The 10,581-nt window shown below is 43.4% G+C and overlaps 1 protein-coding gene across 1 annotated transcript in view; it reads right to left on the minus strand.

Annotated features, from left to right (window-relative positions):
• DEPDC1B (DEP domain containing 1B) overlaps positions 1-10,581 on the minus strand; it is a 72,023-nt gene that overhangs the window by 48,881 nt on the left and 12,561 nt on the right. The gene's annotated exons all lie outside the window — the stretch shown is intronic.

Genomic DNA, 10,581 nt, shown 5'->3' on the forward strand with positions numbered 1-10,581 from the left:
TGTGGTGGGAGAGAGAGCTAGAGGGAGTCCTCTCTCCCTGCTGTAGCCCCAGGGCAGCATATACCAACCCCTCAACCCCAGCCCCACCCCCAGCCAGAGCCCTCACCCCCTGTGCCTCAGCCCTGAGCCCCCTCCCACACTCCAAACCCCTCAGCCCCACCTCTGCCTCATAAATTTTGTTATGTGCATGAATATGGAGGTGATGTGGAGCCACATCCAACCCTTCAGACATTTTAATCTGGCCCTCAAATTCCTGCCAAGATCTGTGCTATGCTGTGGATCCACATGGCTCCCAGAAGCAGTGGCATGTCCCCCTTCCGGCTCCTATGCATAGGGTCAGACAAGGGGCTCTGCAGCTCCCATTGGTTGGGAACCATGGCCAATGGGAGCTGCAGTGGTAGTGGTACTGCGCCTGCGGACAGGGCAGTGTGCAGAGACACCTGGCTGCACCTCCGCATAGGAGCTGGTGGGGGGACATACCGCTGCTTCTGGGAGCTGCTTGAGGTAAGCACTGCCTGGAGCCTGCACCCTGACCCCCTCCTGCACCCTAACCCCCTGCCTTGATTCCCCTCCCACCCTCTAAAGCCCTTGGTCCCAGCCCAGGGCACCCTCCTGTACCCCCAACCCTCATCCCCAGCCCCACCCCAGAGTCTGTACACCCAGCCAGACCCTTCACCCCGCCTCCGTACCCCAACCCCCTGCCCTAGCTGGGAGCCCCCTCCCGCACCCTGAACTCCTCATTTCTGGCCCCACCCCAGAGCCTGCACCCCCAGCCAGAGCCCTCAGCCTCTCAACCCCCCAATTTCATGAGCATTCATGGCCCGCCATACAATTTCCATACCCAGATGTGGCCCTCAGGCCAAAATGTTTGCCCACCCCTGCTATAGTGTATGCACTTTGTTTTATGGCAGCTTGGGAAAAGTTCCTGCCCGTCCAGTCTTGATGTGTTTTACTTTCAAAAACCAAATAAAAATGTATTATTTTTCTTTAATCAAGTCAACTGTATGATTTACCGCTTGTGTCACAATCATACAACTGAACAATGAGCTATTCATAACATCTGGAAATCTGAATTTTAAAAAGACTTGTTACTGTAATGATCAAATAAAACAAATCTTAAAACATGAAACCCGTGTAAAAAGAGAGAAGAGCCTAGGAGGTAAGACTAGTTCTCTGTGGAGGGCTTTCTCCTGAAGGTAGAAGAGCTGGAGAAACTTGAAGCATACAGGAAGAAAGTCTAGATTCCAACTCCTTCTGGGTAAGCAGAAGGAAAGCTGTAGCTAATACGAAAAAGCGATCCAATAATTGTGAACTGTGATGTGGTATAACAAATCCCACTCTGGACAATACAGGGTTAATGAGCTAATATGGGTTTAGGTAGTCCCATCCCACCACACCTGTAAGAAATGTCAGATTTGGAGGAACTTAAAAGGGAAAGACATAGTATTGTTGGTGGCAGACCAGAAAGGAGAGCAGAACCCCAGTCTCCAGCTCCTGGAGAGATGGTTGACTGAAGGCAAGAGCTTTTCAGATGACCACTGCCCAGCAGCACCTCCCTGGACGAAGAGAGGGCTTGATGCTGATCCACCTATTTGAGGGGACAATTTTCCCTATATTAATCTCTGGGGCACAGCTTAACAGGAACATGTTTAGTAAGGTGCTCTTTCTTCAGGCTGTGGGACTATTCATTTGTGTTTCTTTTTTGTGTTCATTGACAACCCTGGAACGAGGCAGATTGTCTAGGGCTCAGCCAGAGGCTGAGTCCCTTACGACTGGACTAGTGTGATAGAATGCCCAGCACTGCAGAGAGGTGGCCTTGGTGAGTGCAAGGGGACTAAATTAGCTGTTACCACTCAAGAAAGAGATCTTGGAGTCAGTGTGGATAATTCTCTGAAAACATCCATTCAATGGCAGCGGCAGTCAAAAAAGAGAACAGAATGCTGGGAATAATTAAGAAAGGGATAGATAATAGGACAGAAAATATCATGTTGCCTCTATATAAATCCATGATACATCAACATCTTGAATACTGTGTGCAGATGTGGTCACCCCATCTCAAAAAAGATATATTGGAATTGGAAAAGGTTCAGAAAGGGGCAACAAAAGTGATTAGGGGTATGGAACGGCTACCATATGAGGAGAGATTAATAAGACTGGGACTTTTCAGCTTGGAAAAGAGATGACTAAGGGGGGATAGGATTGAGGTCTATAAAATCATGACTGGTGTGGAGAAAATAAATAAGGAAGTGTTATTTACACTCCTTCTCATAATACAAGAACTAGGGTTCACCAAATGAAATGAAAAGGCAGCAGGTTTAAAACAAATCATAGGAAGTATTTCTTCACTCAGCACACAGTCAACCTGTGGAACTCCTTGCCAGAGGATGTTGTAAAGGCCAACACTATAACAGGGTTCAACAAAGAACTAGATAAATTCATGGAGGATAAATCCATCAATGGTTATTAGCCAGGATGGGCAGGGATGATGTCCCGAGCCTCTGTTTGCCAGAAGCTGGGAATGGACGACAGATCACTTGATGATTACCTGTTCTGTTCATTTCCTCTGGGGTACCTGGCATTGGCCACTGTCGGAAGACAGGAGTGTGGGCTAGACGGACCTTTGGTCTGACCCACTATTGCCGTTCTTATGATCCTGGTATTGGGGCTGGCCTTGACACTGGCCTATCCCATTATCTTGGGACAAATTTGGGAGCACTCTCAGAGGTAGTGAGTAGAGTTAATATGGGCCTAGAGCCCCCAGAAGGGCTAACTCAATAGTCCCTAGGAAGTGGGGACTCAATCCCCAGCCAGTGTAGGTGAGGAACTGAACTCTGGAAGAATGTGTCCAGCTAATGTGAGGGATAATGGGCTTGAACCCAGACCTACGGGTCCCCAGGCAGTGCTCAGCACATGGACACCACCAAGCAGCTCACCTGAACAACTAGAGAATGGAGGTAGCTCACAAAGGGCTCCACCCTCAAAGTTCCCCACTGGGAGAAACATCCAGCACCACCAATTAGCTGGAAAGCTGTATTTAAACCATGAAGAAACACAGGAAGTTGTCCGAGCAACTACAGGAATCCCTGGCTGGCTGTTACTATAGACTCTGCCTACTTACATGATTCCTGAGCCCTGCCTTCCTGCCTCTGGCTGTTCCTGGTTCTTGTCCTCCTTAACCCAGATTCCTGTGTACTCCTGGTATCTGCCTCACTCCAGATCCCTGCTCCTACATCCTACCCAACACTTCGATCCCTAACTTGACATCTGACTCTGTCTCTCATCTTTGGCTTGGAACCTAACTAACCATTATGCCTGACCAGCCATGCACAGTCCCTACAACCAAGGGGAAGCTCCCTCAGAAGTGCCAGCTAACAAGGAACTTAGGCCTGCCTCCTACGGGAGGGGGACATTTTAACTAGAGTGACAGAAATTTCTCCAAAATTCACTACCCTCTCCTCCAACTGATTAAACATTTTCATTGATTTTCAAGGGCATTCTCTCTCTCTCTCTCTCACACACACACACACACACACACACACACTTCCCTTCAGTTTTGTTGACAATGCTTTCTTCAAAGCTCAACTAGCTAGTGCAAGTGACTCAGCCAATACTGAGTAGATTGCAGGTTCTCTGCACCTCCATCTGGGGGGGAAGAGCAGTATGCAAGATAAAAGTCCTTTCAGGGTGCGGATTATCCTATATGGGGAAGCGTTTTTGAACAAACAAACACACACACACCCATTCCCAAAACATCACTGTGACGGGTTGGATCCCCCTTCTGGGGTGCCACCTGATGTACTGGGATTTCACCGAGCCTCTCTTGCTCAACCAGCCAGGGTTCCCTCTCCCTGCTTTGCTGAATTAGGCTCTCTGGCCTCTTGTAGCACACACACACAGGTAAGGCCACACCCCACTGCAGTCACAAACTGAAGTCAGCTTTGTGTGAGAGGACTCACCCAGCACTCATGTGCCCACCCCTTTTGGGAGATAAACCCAAAATAATACTGTCTTGCACTGTATAGAAAAATCTGCACAGCACAAGCTCATAAAAATCCACCCTCTTCCTCAATGAAGTGAAGTGAAGAAAGATGTGCACAACTTCTTGCCCTCCCAGTTAGAAATTACATAAACTGGGTTTTATTATAAACAAGAAATAAGTTTATTAACTACAAAAGGTGAATTTTAAGTGGTTAAAGAGATAGCAAACAGAACAAAGCAGATTACCTTAGTAAATAAACAAAAGCCGCAGACTGAGTTTAACACACTAGGTAGGTAAGATACAAATTAACAAATTCTCATCCTGAGTGATAAACAGGCTGGCAGATTCTTAAGGCACAAGTTGCCTTCGCTTTCCCAGCTTTTCATACACAGGCTAAAAGATCTTAGTCTGGGACCATCACTTCTCACAGTTCAGTCTTTTTTCCTCAGGTGTTTTCAGGTGTTGTTGTTGTAGGGAGAGTGAGGATCCTTCCTGTTGTCATTGTCCCTCTTTTATATCTTCCCCCCACTTGCTGGAAAGCTTTTTTGCTGTGCCCTGGGTTAAACAGTTCCCATTGTGTAGTGCTATCTCTGAGAGGTTGCTATTGCACACAATTCCTGGGGTGATCCTTATGCTTGTGTGCATTTCTTCAATAAGCCACTACCATTGTTTGGCCTCATCCAACATAGCACATTTGAAATACAGAGACATGGTCAATATTCCCAGCTTCAGATACAAAAATGATACATGCATACAAACTGGATGAACACATTCAGTAAATCATAACCTTTCCAATGATACCTTACATGAGCCATCTTGCATGAAGTATATCTTAGTCATACCATATTCATATCACAACCATATTTCCATGAAGAATATGGAGTTTAACATCACAACTACCATCACCAGAATCCCTCTTCAAAAGAATCTTTATGATCCAGAGACATGTCAAAGCCTTGGCAGGGATGGTTTAGCAGTATCCAAAGAAGGGCATGAACTCTCACTACAGATAACAAAAGCCTCCTCCACACAAATTTCACAACTCTAGTAGTATGTCTTATAAGCAATATAGTTAATACCCTCACTACTAATGTAACATTTTGGTATTTCAATTATTACATCATTTTTAGAGTTTTAAATTACCATGTCTGTGGTGCTTTCCTTACGGTCTCTTTGCCTATAATTCTCTCCCTCCTTTTTTCCAAGCAACCTCCATTTCATCTCCATTGTTTCAGCATTCCCACTGCTGCCCTCCCTGCTGAAGCCATAGATTCAGGAAGAGTGATCAACAGGCAGAAGTACTGGTATGAGGAAATGAGACTGATAGAGCCAACTCCTGGCAGTCTAAGAATAAACAACAGGACCAGCATTTTGTACGGTGAGGGAAGATTGTCACACTCCAGCTCTACTCTCTTCCCCTCTGGAAGGAGGGTAAAGTAGGCTATCATACCTCTCACAGTAAGGGGTACTAGTGGGCTTGTTCACTTCCTCCTGATAGCATTGAGCTCAGCTTTAGGCAAAGTCACCCTTTTGGTTGTGGAGCCAACGGACGGACAACCGCAGGCTTTGAGATGGTTAAAGCTAATCTGATTAATTATTCATAGCAAGCACCCTAGATACAGCAAACCCAGACTGACCTTTGGGGCTAGTGAAGCCTTCAGCTGAGAGTATTGGATGCGGGAGGAGGTGGAAAAAGAGGGAAACACCCCCCCAGAGAAGTTTATGGTAGAAGTGGTGACTGGAGATAGTGCCACCCACACTGCCACCAGTAGTGAAAGGGCTGCCACAATCCTCCCAGATGCCAGCCAGCCATCTGAGGTGCAGGTCTTTTTTCTGAGCAACTTTAAATGCAACTGCTCAGATTCCAGAAACTGCAGAACCTACAGGTGTCAATGCTTTTACACATCACAATGAAATATAACACCCAACAGCACTGAAGCCTCAAATTGTGCCGATCAGTGAAGACATACTGATGTATAAACCATAGGGTATTTGCCATTACAAAATGATTAAGTATTCTCTTGCATTAGGCTGTACTTAATATGTTCATATTTTTGGTGGTTTAATTTCATGAGAAATTTAGGCATTTGACCATGTGCCTGGAAGTTTTAGTCAGAGTTTATTCACTTATTTTCTCCACTCCTATAAAACAGAAATGGAAGACTACCTTTACATCTTTCAATAATGGTCTTATGTACTGTATCATTGAAAGTCACCATAAAAAGGGTCAATTTAACAGTTTATATAAAGGTGACCTCTGTCCCCAAAACTTGTGTAGTATTTGTTGATTCAATTAAATAAAGGAACATACCTACATTCACCTCTTTTTCACCCCTATCTACCCCATTACAGCTGAAGACATATATTTGCAAAGCAGCATTAAGGCAAGTGCACCAGGGGGAGCTCCCAGGATATTAAATATACTGAAAAATAAAGATGGAAAGCTAAAGTTGTTTTAGTGCATATTGAGCATGGTTGGGTACTTGAAATCTAAACTCCACAGTCAGAGATGGCTTAAACAAGTAAAAAAAAATATATCAAGCATACTTGAAGAAAGATTGTGTCTATTCAAGAAGAAATCAAGCAAAATTCTTGATTTCACTCAAAAATTGCCTAACTGACTTTCTCTCTCTGCAAATATTAAGCAGAAAACACAAAATATATTGAGTATTTAAGGATAAGAATTGAATACCCACCAGTGCCAAAAGATTGCCACCAATATTTCACAGAGTTTAAGGCCAGAAGGGACCATTATTTTAACTAGGCTGACCTACCACATATCACAAGCCATCACATTTCACCCAAATACCCCTATACTGAGCCCAAAGACTTTAATTAGACGAAAGCATTTCAGTCCTCGGGAAACTAAGTTGTGTATCACAAGCAAAAAACAGGAAAGACTAAGTTGCCATCAATCCACAAAGCCTTCACAATGGAATGGAACTGATTAGCTGAAATATGACCAGATGACCATTGCACAGTGGTAATCAATTAAATTTTTTTAAAAGGTCCAAATTTCTTGGTCAAGGTATAGTCAAGGTCCAGAGTCCAGAGAAAATAATAAAAATAATGATAATAATAAATAAAATAATAATTATAAGTAAATAAAAAGATTTGGGGATCAATTCAAAAGGATCTGGCAGTCTGAATTTGACCTGCAGTCCGTCTATTGACTACCCCTACCTTAGCCAGGTGATCTGCGCCTCATGTTACAGGGGAAGGTCGAAAAAATCCAAGGTCCCTTCCAATCTGAGCTGGGAAAAATTTCTCCCCAACCCCAAATCTGATGAATAATTCTGAATACATCTGGTCAATTGCAGGAAACAAAATTCCTTCCTGCCCAATGCAGGTGGCCAGTTGAAGCTCTGAAGCATAAAACTTGATGACAGTCTTGGTCTTTAATGCAGAGCTGCAAGGGTTATGAGCATGCTGAGGGCAATGCAAGCATTTCTGTTCTCCCCATGAAGAGGAGGCTCATGAAGGAAGGAGATGAACTAGGGGATTTACAGAGTTACAGATTCCAAGTCCAGAGGAGACTATCACAACTATCTGGCTCAACTGCTTGCACACACAGGCTGAGGAATTTTCCTTAGAAAATGCATTAGAATTTATCTTTTTAAAAAGATTCCTAATCTTGTCTAAGGGTATGTCTACAATTAAACACCCCCAGCTAGCCCATGTCAGCTGACTTTGGTTTGGGCTACGGGACTGTAAAATTGCAGTGTAGAATTTCAGGCTCTAATTGGAGTCCAGGTTCTGGGACCCTCCACCCTTGCAGGGTCCCAGAGCTTGGGCTCCAGCCTTAACAACTACACCACAATTTTACAGCCCTGTAGCCTGAGCCCCACAAGCCCAAATCATCTGACAAAAAAGTGTTTAATTGCAGTGTAGACATATTATTCCTTCCCCCCCCCCCCAAAAAAAGACTCCAAATGATGATAACCACTTCAATTGGTTAGGTTTTCCAATGTCTGATTACCCTAATAGTTAGGAAATTGCATCTTACTTCAAGACTAAATTTGTTCAGCTTCCAGCCATTAAATCTTCTTATGCTTCTGTCAGCAAGATTGCAAAAAACCCAGTATCAAATGTTTTCCATGTGTAAGTACCTAAAACATAGCAATGAGGTAACCTCTCAACCTTTTTTTTCAATAAACTAAATAAGTTGAACTCCTTAAACCGCAAATCATATGTTTTCCAACTCTAGGATCATTTTTGTGGCCCTTCCTTTGAACTTTCTCCAGCATTTGTGGTATCATTAGAGGAGGTTTTGGAACAAATTGATAAATTTAACAGCAATAAGTCACCAGGACCAGATGGTATTCACCCAAGAGTTCTGAAGGAACTCAGATGTGAAATTGCAGAACTACTAACTGTAGTCTGTAACCTATCATTTAAATCAGCTTCTGTACCAAATGACGGGAGGAGAGCTAATGTGACGCCAATTTTTAAAAAGGGCTCCAGAGATGATCCCGGCAATTACAGGCCTGTAAGCCTGACTTCAGTACCAGGCAAACTGGTTGAAACTATAATAAAGAACAATATTGTCAGACGTATAGATGAACATAATTTGTTAAGGAAGAGTCAACATGGTTTTAGTAAAGGGAAATCATGCCTCACCAATCTACTAGAATTCTTTGAGCGGGTCAACAAGTATGTGGACCAAGGGGATCCAGTGGATATAGTGTACTTAGATTTTCAGACAAGGTCCCTCACCAAAGGCTCTTATGCAAAGTAAGTTGCCATGGGATAAGAGGGAAAGTGCTCTCTTGGATTGGTAACTGGTTAAAAGATAGGAAACAAAGGGTAGATATAAATGGTCAGTTTTTAGAATGGAAAGAGGTAAATAGTGGTGTCCCTCAGGGATCTGTTCTGGGACCACTCCTATTCAACATATTCATAAATGATCTGGAGAAAGGGGTACACAGTGAGATGGCAAAATTTGCAGATGATACAAAATTACTAAAAATAGTTAAGACCCAGGCAGACTGCAAAAAGAGCTACAAAAGGATCTCTCAAAACTGGGTGACTGAGCAACAAAATGGCAGACGAAACTTAATGTTGATAAATGCAAAGTAATGCACATTGGAAAGCATAATCCCAAGTATACATATAAAATGATGGGGTCTAAATTAGCTTTTACAAATCAAGAAAGAGATTTTGGAGTCATTGCGGATAGTTCTCTGAAAACATCCACTCAACGTGTAGCGGCAGTCAAAAAAGCGAACAGAATGCTGGGAATAATTAAGAAAGGGATAAATAATAGGACAGAAAATATCATGTTGCCTCAATATAAATCCATGGTACATCCACATCTTGAATACTGTGTGCAGATGTAGTCGCCCCATCTCAAAAAAGATATATTGGAATTGGAAAAGGTTCAGAAAGGGGCAATGAAAAGTGATTAGAGGTATGGAACGGCTACCATATGAGGAGAGATTAATAAGACTGGGACTTTTCAGCTTGGAAAAGAGATGACTAAGGGGGGATAGGATTGAGGTCTATAAAATCATGACTGGTGTGGAGAAAATAAATAAGGAAGTGTTATTTACACTCCTTCTCATAAACACAAGAACTAGGGGTCACCAAATGAAATTAATAGGCAGCAGGTTTAAAACAAATAAAAATAAGTATTTCTTCACACACACCTCACAGTTAACCTGTGGAACTCCTTGCTGGAGGATGTTGTGAAGGTTAAGACCATAACAGGGTTCAAAAAAGAAGTAGATAAATTCAAGGAGGATAGGTCCATCAATGGCTATTAGCCAGAATGAGCAAGAATGGTGTCTCTAATCTCTGTTTGCCAGAAGCTGGGAATGAGCGACAGGGCATGATGGATCACTTGATGATTACCTGTTTTGTTCATTCCCTCTGGGGCACCTGGCACTGGCCACTGTCAGAAGACAGGATACTAGGCTAGATGGACCTTTGCTCTGACCAGTAGGGCCATTCTTATGTTTTTATTTCACTTTTGGAAGAGTTTTTAACCCCATAACTCTTGCATTTACTTTTTGAATTCAAGAGTGGGGAGAGGAGGAAGTCAGCAGCAATTAGGAGAAGGAGACAAGATAACTGGAGATATGAGGCTGGTTGCATAGAGGAGGTGGGGGAGGAGCAGGAATAATGCGGAAGAATCAAGTAGGGAAAATATAGCCAGGGAGATGGCGGGGGAGGAAGGGGCAGGTAGGCAAATCTACACACCATCTGGCTTTAGATGGCTTGTGATGTGCAACTAAAGTAACTAGAATAGGTTAGAATGAAGACAAGATACTAGGCTAGAGGGACGTTTGGTCTGACCTAGTAGGGTCATTCTTATGTTATGTTCCTTTCCACATCCTTCTTGAAGCCCAGACACCCGAATAGGACATAGTATCCTAGCAGCAGTCTTACCAATGCTGCATATAGAGACAAAATATCACTTCCCTTCTTCTACTTGATATTCCCCTCTATATACGCAAGGATCAGATTAGATTAGTCATTTTTGCCATGACACCACACTGGGAACTCATGCTGAGGCAATTTTCTACAATGACCCCTAAGTTTTTCTCTGAGGCCTTGTCTACACTACCGCTTAAGTCAACATAAGTTACATCACTCAGGGG

Source organism: Dermochelys coriacea, chromosome 5, assembly GCF_009764565.3.
Source record: "Dermochelys coriacea isolate rDerCor1 chromosome 5, rDerCor1.pri.v4, whole genome shotgun sequence".
NCBI lineage: Eukaryota > Metazoa > Chordata > Testudines > Dermochelyidae > Dermochelys > Dermochelys coriacea.